Source organism: Myotis lucifugus, unplaced genomic scaffold, assembly GCF_000147115.1.
Source record: "Myotis lucifugus unplaced genomic scaffold, Myoluc2.0 scaffold_945, whole genome shotgun sequence".
Taxonomy (NCBI): Eukaryota; Metazoa; Chordata; class Mammalia; order Chiroptera; family Vespertilionidae; genus Myotis; species Myotis lucifugus.
The window spans coordinates 20,331-30,380 of record NW_005871993.1 but is presented as its reverse complement, the minus strand read 5'-3'; the positions used below and the strand labels follow the sequence as shown (position 1 = coordinate 30,380).

Sequence of the window (10,050 nt, the reverse complement as noted above, 5' to 3'; positions counted from 1 at the left end):
GTATCGGCTCTGGGTCACTGTCTCTCCATCAGAGGACAGCTGTCCCACCCGGCCCCAGCTTTTTCCTTCTATCTCTGTCTCTTTCTTTCATTTCCTCAATCCCCAGCTGCCCCTGCTCAGGAACCGGACCGCTCTCTAGCCTCGCTGGACATGGAAAAGAGAGAAATATTTATAGTCTGGCACATAGAAAATCAAAATTGTGAAATCACCCATCCTCAAACACTCAAAAAACACCACCAGCAGCGTTTTGGTTAACTACCAAAGGAGACGCTTAACTTCCATGGGCTGTTGGAGGAAGGAAGAGGTTGTGAGGACTGGAGCAGAGAAAAAGTTTCAGATCCCCCTGGCTGGTGTGGCTCAGTTGGTCGGAGAGTCAGCCCATAGACCAGAGGGTCTCAGGTTCAATTCCTGGTCAGGGCACATGCCCAGGTTGTGGTTTTGATCCCTGGTAGGGATGGACAACTGTTGATATTTCTCTCTCTCTTTCCCTTCCTCTCTCTAAAATCAGTAACACACATATTTTAAAAGTTTTTAAAGTTTCAGATCCAAACTGAGCCTTAAAGGTTAAGTAGATTATGAATTTAGGTAGTGGAATAGCTGATCAATTGCTTACCATGTGCCAGACACTTTCCTAAAAAAGTATCACAGGAGTGTGTGTGTGAGTGTGTGTGTGTGTGTGTGTGTGTGAGTGTGTGTGTGTGTGTGTGTGTGTGAGTGTGTGTGTGTGTGAGTGTGTGTGTGAGTGTGAGGAAATGTTCCCCAAAAAGGGGTATGAAGGGGGAAGTGAGCCTGGGAAATGCAGACCTGAGGGAGGGCGTGTGATGGGTCAAGGCAGACTTCAGCATTACCAGCGAGGGTTTTAATTTTCTGCAAAATCAAGAGATGTAAATGTATTAAGTAAATTAAAATCTGTTCATTAAAATAAAAACGTGATCAAATGAAAACTGATGAACTAAAATTGCATTCAAGCTTATTTTACATTAAAACTTAATTAAAAGAAAACTTACTAATTAAAATCACTGTAAAACTTAGTTATTAATTGCGTCTCGGCCTTTTGGCTAAGATCAAGGGTAACATCTGTCCTGATCAGTTTGACATCTGATACGTCCTCTAATGACAACAGATTAATGGGGTTTGGAGCAGGGAGATGGAATAGGAGCTTGCTGCATCCACGCCGCACATCCACTCGGTATGGCAGTACCTCTGGGAATGGCACACCCCCTCCAGGACAAAAGAGCCAAACACAAAAAAAGGCATTAAAATTAAAGTGCATTGATTAAATGTAGTGATAAAATTAAAATTTATCGATTGGCCCTGGCTGGTGTTGTTAAGTGGTTAGAACGTTGGCCCATATACTGAAGGGTCTTGGGCTCGAGTTTCAGTTAAGGCCATGTACCTGGATTGCAGGTCCAATCCCCAGCCCTGGTCAGGGCACATGCAGGAGGCAACCAATTGATGTGTCTCTCTCACATCAAGGTTTCTCTCTCCCTCTCTTGCTCCCTCCCTTTCCTCCCTCCCTCCTACTCTCTCTAAAAATCAATGGGAAAAATATCGTCAGGTGAGGATCAACTGAAAAAAATTTTATTGATTGGATTAAACTAAAATATATTAAAGTTTATTAATAAACTTAAACGAAAAAGTAGTAATTAAAATTAAACTAAGCCCTAGCTGGTGTGGCTCAGTGGATAGAGCATTTGGCCTTCAGACTGAAGGGTCCCAGGTTCCATGCCAGTCAAGGGCACATGCCCGGGTTGCGGGCTCGATCCCCAGTAGGGGGCGTGCAGGAGGCAGCCGATCATTGATTCTCTCTTATCGATGTTTCTCTCTCTCTCTCTCTCTCTTCCTCTCTGAAATCAAGAAAAATAAACTAAAATTTTTAATTTTAATTGTTGACAGATTATGTTCTACAATTGTAATTCTACAGTTAAAGGAATTCGTGCAACATGTACATGAGTTACCAAACTACAGGGCAGGCACTGTTTGAAGCACTTCACATAAACTCATTGGATCCTTCCAAGCAGCCTAGGAGGCAGCCACTGGCTTTACCCCCATGTCTCAGATGAGTAAGTTGAGGTGCAGAGAGACTAACCTAGGCCAGTGGTTGTCAAACTGCGGCTCGCGAGCCACATGCGGCTCTTTGGCCCCTTGAGTGTGGCCACGAAGTTTCAATGCACTGTACATGCGCGCCCGCACGTGGTATTTTGTGGAAGAGCCACACTCAAGGGGCCGCGGTTTGCCGACCACTGACCTAGGCATTGGATGGGTTAGGATCCAAAGACCTGAATTTGAACCTGCCCCCCAACCCACACGCTGCAGGGCATCAGGTGAACCTCAGTGGCTGCACCACAGCCTGGGGACAGTGACCCCGCTGCGAAGTCACGAGGAGAAAAAGGGAAGACTTTCAAGGGAGCCCTCGGTGAATCGGGAGCTGTCCCACCCACTCGCTGGTCTTTTCCGTAGGTGGGGAACGCGCTTCTCACCCTGGGACCAAGGTTCACTGCCGTCACCAAACCCTTGGAAGGGGTGAGAGTGCTTAGGGAGCCCGGGCAGCCGAGGAGAGGCAAGGGGGCCCCACATTCACACGCCGAAAAGTGCAGGCATTTGAGAAGTCAACCATGAGGACACTGAGAAAAGAGGAACCAGAGAAGTGGAAGGAAAACCATGAAAAGGGAAGCCCCCCGAGGAGCGAGGGGGGAAAGGATGCTCTCCGCAGGGAGGGAGGGGGGGAGGGAGAGAAGGAGGGAGGGAGGGGTCCACCCTGCACCCGTCTCTCCTCTCCTAGCCTTCTCTTCACTTCTTCACTCATCAGCTCTACTTTCTGTGATTCCTCTTTTGAGTCACTTCCCTCCAGCGCCCTCAGTCTCCTCGCCCCTCTCCCCTCTCCTGCTCCAAGGCACACACCTGGCCAAACTCCAGCCACCTGCCTCCTGGGTGCCAGCTAAACGCCGCAGAAGGAAACCACCCAGCCAGCCCGACGGGTTTTACCTGAATCAGCCCTCCCGGCCTCCAAAGGGCACAGGGCCTGCTCCCTGCGTCTCTGGCGGCTGCTTTCTGCTGGGTGGAGAGAGGACTGTTTCCTTCCAGGCTCCCAACCCTCACCCCACCTGCCCTCCGACTGAGGATCATGTTCCAAACGGGGCTTCCCTGGGCAAACCAAGGCCATCAGATGGGAAGCCCCTGGCTGCATGTGCCCAGAGCACAAGTCCCCTCATCTTCCTTTTAAATATATATAGATAGATAGATGATTTCAGAGAGGAAGGGAGAGGGAGAGAAACATCAATGATGCGAGAAACTCATTGATTGGCTGCCTCCCGCACGCCCCACACTGGGGATGGAGCCTGCAACTCAGGCGTGTGCCCTTGACCGGAACGAACTGGGACCCTTCAGTCTGTAGGCTGACGCTCTCTATCCACCGAGCCAAACTGGCTAGGATCTTTTTTTTTTTTTTTTTTAAGAATTTTTAAATCCTCACCCAAGGATATGTTTATTGATTTTATTGTATTTTTTTTATTTTAAAGGATCATAAAAATGACATTTCTACAATTTCATTCCTTCACCGCTAGTAAGAGGGAAAAAAGGTGTAATACTTATGCAAAATGGGTGCCCCTAACAAATATTCACCCAGTTTGCTAAGGGAAACAGCTGAGGTACAGCTTCATAATTTAATTTTTAGTGCTTTATTTTATTTTTAGATATTTGGACTCAATAAACTGAAGAAGAAAAATCTTCTCATTTTCCTTAGCTTAGAAAAAGCCTGTAGTTCTATGTCCCTAGGAATCCATTCAAGATATTCTAGAACATCGAGGACATGATTCATATTTTGGGATCGTCACAATAACCCTCTTCCTAAAACAGATTGTTTATTGATTTTAGAGACAGAGGAAAGGGAGGTGGGAGGAGAGAGAGAGAGAAACATCCATGTAAGAGAGGAATAGCGATGTGAGAGAGAAACATTGATCGGTTGCCTCCTGTACGCCTCTGTCTGGGATTGAACCTCAAACCTAGGTATGTGCCCTGACTGGGAATTGAACCTGCAACCTTTTCATGTACAGGACGATGCTCCAACCAACTGAGCCACCGGCCAGGGCGACTCCATCTCTTGATGGAAGGAGCTGTGAAGTCACAAGGCAAGGGTCTGCATCCAGGGGAGGGGGAGGAGGGGGGGCTGGAGGCAGGTTAGAGTGATGCTCACCATATCTGCTCTCTTTCCCACGAGCTGGCCAAAGCCTGGTCCCAGTGGCCACTGTTACCCCACCGGCTCTACATCCCTGTTTTCTTTTTTTTAAATATATACAGTATTTTATTGATTTTTTACAGAGAGGAAGGGAGAGAGATAGAGAGTTAGAAACATCGATGAGAGAGAAACATCGATCAGCCGCCTCCTGCACACCTCCCACTGGGGATGTGCCCGCAACCAAGGTACATGCCCTTGACCGGAATCGAACCTGGGACCTTTCAGTCCGCAGGCCGATGTTCTATCCACTGAGCCAAACCAGTCAAGGCTACATCCCTGTTTTCTGACTTCAACCTGCTCTTCACTTCTTTCTGTGGATCCCTTTGATATTTTGGGGGGACCCTCTATCCCGTTCCTTACCCACTCCCCAACCCCGCCTTCGCCCATCGACAGAGCCTGACGACCCCCCTCCCTTCTGGATCAGGCCTGTCCTAGAGTCTCCGCCTCTTCTTCACTCCTTCCATCTCCTGAGGGAAGGTGTTTCTTCTCAAGCGCTCCTGAGGGTTCCCCCTGGACTCCGCCCACTCTCCCATCCTGGCCAGTTACCAGTCTATCTCCCTGCGGTGGGTCCTCTGGTTTCCATCCCCACATCTGCATGTGGTCCAGATCGCCCCGGGAGGGGACCTCTTGCCTAGACTCACAATAACAATCACAGTGTGTCGACTTACACACTGACCACTGAACTACACCAGCCAGGGCGGTCATGCATTTATTTAATGCATGTTGGGGGAACAGTAAGCAGTCCATCACACCTGTGATTTCATGACTATTTTTGTTTATGGTAAGCCGAGGGGAGCCCCTTGGGGACCCATTTAAGGAAAAAGGGGAAAAAATGGTTGTAAGAACAAATTAAAGGTGCAAAACAGTAGAGAAGCAAAACTTGTGAAATAGTCCTTTAGGAATTAAAGAAGTTGGAAAGCCCGCTGGGGCTGGGTTACCTCCACCTGACCTCCCCTAGCAGCCCCCAGAAATGTCTATCAGACCCAGGAAATGCTTTGTTTTATGTCTGTCTCCGCCCCTGGGGGGTGAGCCCCATGAGGGCAGGGCTGGGCCTGTCTCACCACCGTGTCCCCAGCGGGGCCCAGAGCAGGTGCTCAGGGAGTGTGTGGAATGAACTGGTGCCAAGCTGTGGGGTGTGGACTTTACCCCAAGGGCACTGGGAGCCACAGGAGGGTTCGGTCAGGGAAGTGTCAAGGCTGATCTGTGCTTTAGAAACTCCAGGCTGTCCCTACTCTAGGCCCAGAATATCAACACTGCTGCCCACAGGAACTTCTGCTATCAAACTCCTCTTTATCTCCTCCTCCTCCTCCTCCTCCTCCTCCTCCTCCTCCTCCTCCTCCTCCTCCAGGAAGCCTTCCTGAACCTCAGGCTGGTTGGGGGCCTGCTTTGTACTCCCACAGCCCCCTGGCTCTCCCATCCTAACCCTGTCTACCCTGTGGGCTGGGTCTGTATCCGCTGTGGTTGCCCGGCCTCTGAGAAGCCCCTCCCTCCAGAGCAGGTGCAGTGACTGAACCTCACTTGACCTTCATCTCCCCAGACCTCCTTCCCTCCACCAGCCCCTCCCAGCTATTGTTGGCTCCTCTCTTTGTATACGTTGCCATAATATATATTTTTTAAGTCGTGTGTAATCAACACCTCTGCTTTCTCACCACCTTTTAAAAATTAAAACATTTCTAAATTAAAAGTTTTTATATCATAAAATTTACCATTTTAAAGTGTACAATTCAGTGACATTAGGGTATTCTAATTCCAGAACTTTTCCATCACCCCGAAAAGTTCCCTGTGCCCCTTTAACACTCCCATTCCTTTCTTCTTCCCCAGCCCCTGGTAATGTAACCGGACAATGAATGGGTCCGTGCTGCCTGTCACTGCTTGAGCCAATTCAGCAGAGACAGGGTTGAATCATATGTGAGCGTTTATTCCAATCCTGCCGGCAGCATGGGAGAGCAGCAGGCCATCCACAAAAATCCACTCCCCATAAGCCAGCCCCCCATAAGCCAGCTGCTCATATGGGGTAGGACAAGGATTACTGGGGAAGCAGGGATTGCAGGCCTGAGGAAGTAGGCTCTGCAGGCTGGGGTGGGACTCCATTGTTGGGCAACAAGGGTGTTAATATTTCCATGAGAATAGGCAGTTCTTGAATGAGAATGGACCACATTCCAAGGTTGACTCCCAGGTTCTGGGGGCATACAACTCCCAGCCAGGTTAGAATGTCCTTTCTTTAACCAGAGCAAGGCAGTCATGGTTAACAGAGCATGATTAATATTCCCCATAACCACAGCTAGTCCCCAGTATTCTATTTTTGCCCCTACCAGTAACTACTAATCTGCTTTCTGTCTCTGTAGATCTGTCTATTCTGGATGTTTCATGTAAATGGAATCATACAGCTCGGCCAGCATGGCCCAGTGGTTGAGCGTTGACCTATGAACCAGGAGGTCGAGGTTCAATTCCCCATCAGGGCACATGCCTGGGTTGTGGACTGGGTCCCCAATAGGGGGGCTGCAGGAGGCAGCCAATCAATGATTGTTTGTCATCATTGATGTTTCTATCTCTCCCTCTCCCTCCCTCTCTGAAATCAATAAAAATATATTTTTAAAAATAATAAATGGGACCTGGCTGGTTTGCTCAGTGGATAGAATGTCGGCCTGCAGACCAAAGGGTCCCAGGTTTGATTTCGGTCAAGGACAGGTACCTTGTTGCAGGCTCCTCCCCGGGCCCAGGGCCTGGTTGGGGGTCGTGCAGGAGGCAACCAATCCATGTGTTTCTCTCACATCGATGTTTCTGTCTGTCCCCCTCTCTTCCACTCTCCCTAAAAATCAATGGAAAAAATATCCTGGGGTGAGGATTAAAATAATAATAATAATAATAATAATAAATAAATGGAATCAAACCATGTGTGGCATTTTGTATCTGCATCTTACACTTAGCATGTTTTCAAGGTTCCTATAACATGGACCAGTTCTTTTACGGGTGAATTGTATGGCTCTACCACATTTTGTTTATTCACTCGTTCATTGATGGATATTTTGCTTGTTTCCTCCGTTTGCTTATTGTCAATAGTGCTGCTGTGAACATTCGTGTCCACGCTATTGTTTGAATACATGCTTTCAATTCTTTTGGGTCTATACCTGGGAGCGGTCATACAGTAGCTCTATGTGCAACTTACTGAGGAAACACAAAACTGTTTTCCACCCCTTGCACCAATTCACCCACCAGGCCAGCAGTGCGTGAGGGGTCTGATTTCTCCACATCCTCCCAGTACGTGTCATTTCCCCCTTTTTGGATGATGGCCAATCTAGTGAGTGGGGAATTGTCTCTCCTTGTGGTTTTGATTTGCATTTCCCTAATGACTAGCCGACTGACCTCAGCACTGCCACCTCACTACAGCCACTCTCACGTCCCCCAGCCCAGTGTTTGGCTGAATTCCCTTTCTGTGTTTCTCAACGTTAGACACCTTCCTCCCTCTCCTGCCATGACTGGCCCATTCTTGGACTTTTTTTTAAAAAAAATAGATTTTTATTGATTTCAGAGAGGGAGAGAAACATCAATGATGAGAGAGAATCATTGATCAGCTGCCTCCTGCATGCCCCACATTGGGGATCCAGACCTAAATCCGGACCCGGAATCGAACCGTGACCTCCTGGTTTATAGGTTTGTTAATGTAAAACCACTGGAACCACTGAAACCTGTAAAGAATTTTTGTGAACCAAACTGTCGACACATGCGGGGAAGCAAAACCTCAACGAATTGAGATAATGCTCCGGAGAATGGCGGGTTACATCTGTATTTATACATTGCAATCAAAGGAGGGACATAGGTGGGTTACATGAAATCCATTGGTGATAGACTAGAGAGGCGGGAGAAAGCAAGTGGGGAAACCCCTGGGATTGGATAAAAAGTAAAATGATAGACACATACTTAGGTGGGCGCAGGAACAATTAACATGATAATGAAGGAATTTGTGGTATCTGTCCTGCACATTAGGTTGTGCCCCAAGGGGTCTGGAAAAAGGGAAGTTACAAGTTACCCAGACATTTCAAAGGATATGTTATTATAGATGCAAAAAGACAGATAGGCTCAGTTAAGGTAAAGGCTGACCTTGTCAGTGTAGATACCGGCCTACGAGGTGACTACCCACCATCACTGCTTTTAGTTAAAGTTTAATTTCAGACCATCCTTTGTGGTGACTTTAGGTCTCTGAGTCTGCAAGACCGCCATGCAGGCCTTCCCTGAGCTTGTCAGGTCAGCATGTGGCCCCTTTCGTCCACAGGTTGACGCTCAACCACTGAGCCATGGCGGCCGGACCCATTCTTGGACTTCATCTTCTTTTTGGCAAAGAGATGTGGGACCTTGGGCCAGTTATTTAACTTGTCTGTGCTTCAGAGTCTTCATCTGTGAAATGAGAATGACGACTGACTTCAGGGCTGTCGTAAGGTGTCACTGAGCTCACGTCTATGAAAGGCCAAGCCGTGTGCCTGGCACACAGTAAGCACATGGTGAGAGGGGTTGGAGGGCCAAGGGCAAAACTCTGCCTTTGTGAAAGGTACTTCACAAAATGAAATTGGCCCTGGTGTAGAATAAAGGAAAACCACCAGGAATTCTCTGGCCCTGGCCAGGTTGCTCAGTTGGTTAGTGTCCTCCAGATATGCCAATGTGGAGGGTTTGATCCCCTGTCAAGGCACATATAAGAATCAACCAATGAGCCCTAACCGGTTTGGCTCAGTGGACAGAGCGTCGGCCTGCGGACTGAAAGGTCCCAGGTTCGATTCCGGTCAGGGGCATGTACCTTGGTTTCGGGCAACATCCCCGGTGGGGGGTGTGCAGGAGGCAGCTGATCAATGTTTCTCTCTCTCTCATCGATGTTTCTGATTCTCTATCCCTCTCCCTTCCTCTCTGAAAAAAATCAATAAAAAACATATTAAAAAAAAAAGAATCAACCAATGAAACCATAAATAAGTGGAACACAGAGAGAGAAACCAATGTTTCTCTCTCTCTTCCTTCCCCTCTCTCTTTAAAATCAATAAATTAAAAAAAATTCTTCAGCCTTCACACACCAAAAAGACGGCATCAAGCTTCATATAGCTTTTTTTCTTTTGTATTGAATTTATTGGGGTGACATTGGTTCATAAAATTATATAGGTTTCGGGTGTACAAAACTTCATATAGCTTTTTAAACAATGCAACAAAAGCCAGAAACTTGTTAGGGGCAAGTGTAATATGGTGGTTAAAGTATGAACTTTGGACCAGGGCTGCCTGAGTTCGAATCCTTGTGGCTCCTGCTTTGGGCAATTCTGTAACCTCTCTGTGACTCAGTTTCCTCATCTGTAAACCAGGGATGAGATTAGACCAGTGATGGCGAACCTTTTGAGCTCGGCGTGTCAGCATTTTGAAAAACCCTAACTTAACCCTGGTGCCGTGTCACATATAGAAATTTTTTGATCTTTGCAACCATAGTAAAGCAAAGATTTATATTTTTGATATTTATTTTATATATTTAAATGCCATTTAACAAAGAAAAATCAACCAAAAAAATGAGTTCGTGTGTCACCTCTGACACGCGTGTCATAGGTTTGCCATCACTGGATTAGACCCTACTACCTGCTAGGGTCATCGGGGCATTCACTGCCTTTATCTGTGAACCTGGGCTGGCATAGATAAGTACTACTTGTAATGCATCATCTCGAGGCCCAGTACATTTTCACTCTAGGCATGTGTGACTTGCACAGCTATCTAAACCACGTTTCACAAACCCTGTGGCGTACTTACGCACACAGAGAAAGCCTTTACAACTAATTTCTGTAACAGGATCCAAATCA

General features: G+C 47.4%; 1 non-coding gene across 1 annotated transcript; it reads left to right on the top strand.

Annotated features, from left to right (window-relative positions):
• The first annotated feature begins 1,038 nt into the window (after positions 1-1,038).
• LOC111824121 lies at positions 1,039-1,223 on the top strand. Its single transcript, XR_002827220.1, has one exon. It is a non-coding gene; the product is annotated as a U2 spliceosomal RNA (small nuclear RNA).
• The last annotated feature ends 8,827 nt before the right edge of the window (positions 1,224-10,050 follow it).